At 45.6% G+C, this 7699-nt stretch overlaps 1 non-coding gene across 1 annotated transcript; it reads right to left on the bottom strand.

The window, feature by feature from the left end:
* Nucleotides 1-4385: 4385 nt before the first annotated feature.
* TRNAK-CUU (transfer RNA lysine (anticodon CUU)) lies at nt 4386-4458 on the bottom strand. Its single transcript has one exon. It is a non-coding gene; the product is annotated as a tRNA-Lys (tRNA).
* Nucleotides 4459-7699: the final 3241 nt, after the last annotated feature.

Genomic DNA, 7699 nt, shown 5'->3' with positions numbered 1-7699 from the left:
ATGGATGGATGGATGGATGGATGGATGGATGGATGGATGGATGGATGGATGGATGGATGGATGGATGGATGGATGGATGGATGGATGGATGGATGGATGGATGGATGGATGGATGGATGGATGGATGGATGGATGGATGGATGGATGGATGGATGGATGGATGGATGGATGGATGGATGGATGGATGGATGGATGGATGGATGGATGGATGGATGGATGGATGGATGGATGGATGGATGGATGGATGGATGGATGGATGGATGGATGGATGGATGGATGGATGGATGGATGGATGGATGGATGGATGGATGGATGGATGGATGGATGGATGGATGGATGGATGGATGGATGGATGGATGGATGGATGGATGGATGGATGGATGGATGGATGGATGGATGGATGGATGGATGGATGGATGGATGGATGGATGGATGGATGGATGGATGGATGGATGGATGGATGGATGGATGGATGGATGGATGGATGGATGGATGGATGGATGGATGGATGGATGGATGGATGGATGGATGGATGGATGGATGGATGGATGGATGGATGGATGGATGGATGGATGGATGGATGGATGGATGGATGGATGGATGGATGGATGGATGGATGGATGGATGGATGGATGGATGGATGGATGGATGGATGGATGGATGGATGGATGGATGGATGGATGGATGGATGGATGGATGGATGGATGGATGGATGGATGGATGGATGGATGGATGGATGGATGGATGGATGGATGGATGGATGGATGGATGGATGGATGGATGGATGGATGGATGGATGGATGGATGGATGGATGGATGGATGGATGGATGGATGGATGGATGGATGGATGGATGGATGGATGGATGGATGGATGGATGGATGGATGGATGGATGGATGGATGGATGGATGGATGGATGGATGGATGGATGGATGGATGGATGGATGGATGGATGGATGGATGGATGGATGGATGGATGGATGGATGGATGGATGGATGGATGGATGGATGGATGGATGGATGGATGGATGGATGGATGGATGGATGGATGGATGGATGGATGGATGGATGGATGGATGGATGGATGGATGGATGGATGGATGGATGGATGGATGGATGGATGGATGGATGGATGGATGGATGGATGGATGGATCTTCCTTTTTAACTCTGAATCCCATCCTGTTTACTTTTTCCCTGTTAATGATATTTTTCATATTTCTAAGCTATATAACTGTGATTTCTACGAAGATTAACGAAATTTCTCTATTCCGATTCTACACATGATCTTCTCTTGCTCGTCTCTACAGTGGATGTGTAAAGTTTGCTTTCACTATTAGTAAAACCAAAAACTAATGACAACCTCATCATGCGTTTTCTGATACCTGGATAGCTTTACCGATTAAAAGAAAATGTTTAATGTTTTCGACACTGCTCCCGCTTGATGCAAAAACATCAGCTCCCTGTTAACGCTTGCATCTATATTGCCTGCTTCTAAGGCAAGCTGATTTAGCCCCAAATGAAAGGTTACGACTGGACTTATCACACGGTGTTTCCTTACGGGTTTCACCTTTTCCAGCTCTGTGTTAATGCAGTGACTCTTTTGCCCCACTTTTTGTCGCCACCCTGGTGCATCGGTTTCGCGAATTTTCGTTTTTTTTTGTGTTCGTGATAACTTCCCTAACAGGGTTGCTGCCTGCGTATAGCCTGTCGTAAGCTTTCTAGTCCTTTAACTCCGATGCGTGTCCGCGTTTTTATTTTACGAATAGCTATAGGCTTCGACTGCCAATTCCTTATCCAATTTTTCGTAGTCTGTCCTCAAACACTATTTTGCTCTTTCTTTTCTGTGTATCAAAGGACGAGCAAACCATATCCTCCACTGCAGCTTTGCTCGTTGTGTTTCCATGGGCCCCTAGAGGTAATCTTGACGGAGCAAAACTGCGCAATCTTCACAAAGAACACAGAAGAAGCGGAAGACGAGACACCGGCTTTGTTTTGCTTCGTGGTGAACAGCCATCTAGCTTCCCATCATTCTTTGGTTGAAGTCAAGTACTCTTGTACAATCATATTTGTGAGGCACCTGTGGAATATTGCAGTATGCTGTTACTAACATACTGATGGAAATGGTCTACTCTACCGATGAGTCGCAAAATCGTGCTTGCAAAGATTGTCGTTCGGTCGCACCTAGTATCCAAGACCGCCACGGAAAACGAACGGGGTCCATTTTTAACAATAAAAAGTGCAAAGCTACAAAACCTAGCCCGCAGGTTTGTGAATATGTTGATTGTTATGGCGAAATCTGACGATATGCGAAAAAATTGCCTTCATAACTAACTTACCATTAAAAATATTGAGTGCAGAGTTTTCTGGCATGTAATCTGTAGATTGTGCACTACACCTGTTTTAAGCACAGTACCCCTTTCGCAAAAGTCAACCGCGGAACCATTGCGTACTTCCACAGTCCTGATGTTACCTTTAAGCCAATTGCACATGCTTATACAGGGTGTTTCACCTAATATTTTACACAATTTTTAAAAATAGGCTTTTTGAGTTAAAGGAGTGATTTTTCAACATAGCATTGTCAGCGGTATAATACATCATAATGCAGTAAGACGAGCTAACTAGCAGGCTGTTTAACTAATACTTTTACTGTTAGGCTCCTTAATTGTTGAGAGGCGTGTAGCCGACCGTAAATAATGTCCATATCAGCTTTTGTACTTTCTAAAACGCGATTACCCTCGGCGCTGCGGCCCTACAAATTTTGTCTATTTCGAAGAGTTGCGTGCAGTGGAGAGGTTGCTTTGCCTGCAAGCTTCTCGAAAGCGCGTGTGCTATTTTGGCACGAAGTAGCCAAAATTTGTTGGGGCACAGCGCAAGGTCCAACACCGGGTGAAGTTCCAATGCACCGGGCCAGGATTAGCCAGGATGCTTCAAAAGCGCCCACTATGAAAAATACAAGGGGCCCTGGTCTTGCCTGCTACGATGATGACGATTCCGACTGCAACCACAGGTAATTCCGCTCAGATTAATTCATCTGTAAAACCACGAGCTCGGTGGCCCAGCGGTTAGGGCGCTCGGCTGCTGCGCCGGAGTTCTCGAGTTCGAACCCGACCGCGGCGGCCGTGTTTCGACGGGGGCGAAACGCAAAGAATCCCGCGTGCTGTTCGATGTCAGTGCACGTTAAAGGCCTACTTGACCGAAAATCTGCACACCGTAAAAAGTTTTTTCTTTTCACAGTACACCCCCAGAGTATGTTACCCATAAAATATTACGTTCCGGATCCAAACGGTTAAGGCGCCCACGGCTCGCAAACTGGAAAATACGGCCGTCATCACCACCCGCCGGAAGTGACGCTTGTTTAGAACGGGAGGCGGGAGTCTGGACAGGTCCGCAGCGTCTACTCAATGCGGCCCGTGCTAGGCTTTGGTATCGGTAGCGGGTGCAGTATTTTGCTCAATGCATGCTGGTTATATAGGACAAAAACGCATATGAAACCACATAACACTCATCTATAATAGAATGAAACACCGTAGAAAAAGTTCTAAAGGTGTTTTATTCGATGAGGTATAAAGTAGAAAGCCGCTCGCGCAACCTCAGCGAAGATTATAATAATAACAATGGTACAATAATAAGACAATAATAACCACAGCACAAGGAAAAAACAAAACTCTGCGGGGTACCGAGTCATGTCAGAATAAAAGTCAACAAGAGAGCAGACTTGTGCGCAGTTCCAGCAAAGACAAGCAGATTTAAAAAGTAAATATTCCCTTTAAGGACTGCATTAACCTAGTACATCAGAAATTAAGAGAAAATGGCAGTCCGCTTGGAACACCAAAGTAAATAATAAACTAGACTTGTTATTTGTACACTTGTACATTTGTTGTACAAGTTGTACAACAACAACAGCGTGTTGTTGTAGTGTACACTTGTAAACTTGGTAAAGTCCCTTTTAGTTCAATGGAAGTCGTGCACTCTCCAGGAAAGTTACAAAGAAGTGATTCTGTGTCGTCTTCCAATAGCCCCAACCCCACACACCTTAAACATAACTTCATCCTAACGGAGAAGTGCTAACCTTAAACCACATTTTATGTTCCTGCACTAAGCACGAACGACTAAGACAAAAGCATTTCCAACAGCTTTATGCTTAACACATCCCACTGCACCCTAGGTTACTCCTGGGAGAAAAAGCACTTGTTGAAATTTTCAACTTTTTTAAACTTCTAAAGGAACGAAGGTTCTGAAAAAAGTGTGAAATCACTTTAGTTTCTTCCCGCAATGCACACAAAGCTTATGTTTGGCGCATGATGGCCTTAGTTGCTTATTTGCTATTAAACCCAACGCAACACAACACGCGTCGCAAAAACATCAAGGACCATAAAAAAATCAGCGCCCAACGTGGGGCTCGAACCCACGACCCTGAGATTAAGAGTCTCATGCTCTACCGACTGAGCTAGCCGGGCGACGCGATCGGCGCTTCCAAAATAAGCATGCGAAGAATGGGAGCAAAAAGTAAACGTTGCGAGGAGAATTGAGAAACAGTGATAACAAGTGTCGTTGACAAGGAGAACGTGGGCGCGTCGCGACCGCCGACCTGGCATCTCTGCCGTCCTGAGAAGGCGGGAAGCTGTGCGAAGGGTTGCCTCTCGCCCCCATTTTTCTCCTCACGTTCTTCAAGCCGTCTGCTGCGCTCGGCAGGTCGCAGCGAAAGTGGCGCTGTGCCATCGAACGCAGCAGGAAATGCGAGGACCCGCACACAGAGTCGCGTGAATGCGGGAACAGCCCAAAAAAATTTGAGAAGCAGCGAAGAACTGTCTTTTGGTTCGTACAGCAGTATATGATATAGAACAAGCGAATGGGTGTTGTGCTGTGCTGCATTGTTTTGTTTTGTGTTGTGTCGCGTAGCGATTACTTGCGCAAAAGCATCTAAGGTTATCATGCGACAAGCTGAAGGTATAGGAAGATTGTTTCCCCCAGATTTTCATAAAAATCTGCAAAACAACGATGGTGTAGAGGGCTGTGACATTCCCGCCTGCAGGGAGGTAGTCACAACGCCACCTAATAGCAGTCTAGGGGGCCCTCATGGAGCGATGAGAACTGAGCCAACAGAACGGTAACCCGGGAAATCATTATTTATTGCTCTGCTGCAAGGTGAACCTGGGGGGTCCGCTCACCGTTGTTTTAGGAGAGCTGGTTTGTTCGGCAGCTCAAGGCTTCATTCACTCCACTCCGCTCATCTTGCTTCGCCGGTCCTCGGCTGCTTCGGCAGTGCCGTGGTTTACTTTTCTTCACGGCGCCTGGATCTCATCTCCCTCGTCTTCGTTGCATCCGTCGCGCCTCTATGGGGATCTCTTCCTCATTCGGGTTCCTCCTCGCCCAACGGTCGCCGTGGCTGAGCCGGCCAAGGACGCACGCCGAGTTGCCAGGAAGCTGGGTCGTTTGGGGATCTCTGGAGGAGAGTCCCCCGAAGGACAGCGCTTTCCTGCATCCAGGGCCGGATTAAAAATGATGGCCTTCCAGCCCCCCGCTACACGACTGGAATATATCCCATGTTTCGTTGTAATTCCACCAAATTAAAAAAGAATGAAGTGCAATCAATGGGATTCATGCAACAGTAACGCATTAGTTATACAGCGCTCAAAACACAACGCCACTCTTGGAACGCGCGACACGTGTCTGCCCGTGGCCGAGCGCCACGGAGGAGCCACGTTCGCCGAATGATAACATGCGGGGCTGCATTGCAGCGTGCTGCGTGCGCCACCTCATCTCCTCTTTCACTGAAGCTGTACACAAGCTGACAGACGGGTTTTCGTCGCGGCACTGTTTTAATGCTAACGCATTATATAAAAGCATTAGGTACTAGCTTACTACAGTTGAGCTGGGTACTCCGGCAGCGACAGGGAAATAAAAACACTCGTTAATTGGTGCCCCGACAGGGCATTAATAAAAGTTAATAATATTAATTTGATTACACAATGAACATTTACTACTGCCCTCGTGGGGCACATTTGAATACCAGAATTTAAATCCTGGTTCAGTGGTTAGCGTCCTCGGCTCTGAGCCTAGTACCCGGGTTCAAACCCAGCCACACGGTGGTCGCGTTGTAAAGGAGGCGAAATGCAAAAAAATGCCGTCACCGTCTCGAAGACTTGTTAAAGTAACGAGCGTTAGCGTTTCAGTAGCACCATATGTCGTCCATGTGATGTATTGCCACGTGATTGGGCTACTTTTTCATACCTTATGGCGAGCAGGCGTCTACCACCTTGAGGTCAGATATTTTTGACCACTTTAGGCCAAAAAAGTTTTTCGACATTTTAGAGCGCCATTTTTCCTTGCCTCAAGGCGGTAGTGCGCGGTCGCCATGATATTTGAAATTGTGAGCGGCTGAGTGTTGGCTACATGGCCGCCGTGTTAAGCCTAACCATAAGTAAATATTAACCTAATTAGGCAATACTGGTGTCTAATATGTCCTACTAATCGAGCCCTTTAAGAATATCCATTAGTTAGACCATGACGTTATCGGTCAGTTAATTATAAGCAATTAAACATAAGCATAACCATAAGTGAATATTAAATGCATTAGTTAATTTTGATGTCTAACCTCTTCTACTGATATGGAGGATTCCAAAAATCTAATTCGTTTTATGATGCCTCATTAATTACTTAGTTCAAAGTGATTAAACATAGGCATGTGAATAGTTAATTATGACGTCACAAAATAAGGGACGTCACCAATCATCTATTCGGTATACTAATGACGCCATCAATCAATCACCAATCGGGTTGTTATATCGAATTACTATGGGGGCCATCTTGAATTCCTCGGACTTGGAAAATTTCACGCCGAAGGTAGGTGGTTGCAGACTCCATGAAACCGAGAAACGTGATGAATAAGAGCTAACGCTCTTAAATAAAATGACGCCGTTCAACTACTCCTGAACCTGGTTACAGAGCGAAAGCTATGGCGAAAGCTAATTACGGAACCCAGACTACGGATCACCAAATAACAGTTTTATGCAACAAATATCCAACACTAATTGCTAGTGCCCAGGAGAGTGTCACCATTCACAAATTTAAGGAAAAAATGAGCAATCTTTTGAACACCCCCGTGTGAAATTTTGTTATGCATACCTGCTGCATTCATTTTTACACCTACTGTTCTGTACTGTTCTTTCTTGTTCTGTGCGAATGTGTTTTTTCTTTTCTACTCCAATTACTATCGCTCATTGTTGATGACTTCTTGAGTATTATTTTCTGCCTTATCAGTGTTTGTGTAATTGCTTATGTTGAATTCCTGTCCCTCTGTGTTTTATGTACCACTGTTCTCACTGATATGTCACTCTGCACCATCTGCACCGACGTGTAAAGCGGGTGTTAGCCTTCGTCAGGAGACACTACAGTCTCCTTTAGCCTCTCCCCGCGGACACCATGTATTGTTGTCCGAAATAAAATGAAATTGAAAAAAAAAATTGGTGGCCGTTTGACGAGAAAAATTAAATAAACGATTATACCCTCACTCTTCCAAAACCTGTACCGCAAAGTAAAACAATGGGTCGGCGGGGAATCGAACCCGAGCCACCCGCGTGGTGGCGAGTATTCTACCACTGAACCACCGACTTTTTTTGTCCTTTATTGCCGACTAGAGAGGAAAATCAAATACAATACATTAAAAGGTGCTATCTGCACATCGACAGCACTCATGGG

The sequence above is a fragment of the Amblyomma mixtum genome, chromosome 1 (assembly GCF_055824585.1).
Source record: "Amblyomma mixtum isolate Tamu chromosome 1, ASM5582458v1, whole genome shotgun sequence".
Lineage (NCBI taxonomy): Eukaryota > Metazoa > Arthropoda > Arachnida > Ixodida > Ixodidae > Amblyomma > Amblyomma mixtum.
The sequence above is the reverse complement of the archived record's forward strand: the minus strand, read 5'-3'. Positions and strand labels throughout refer to the sequence as shown.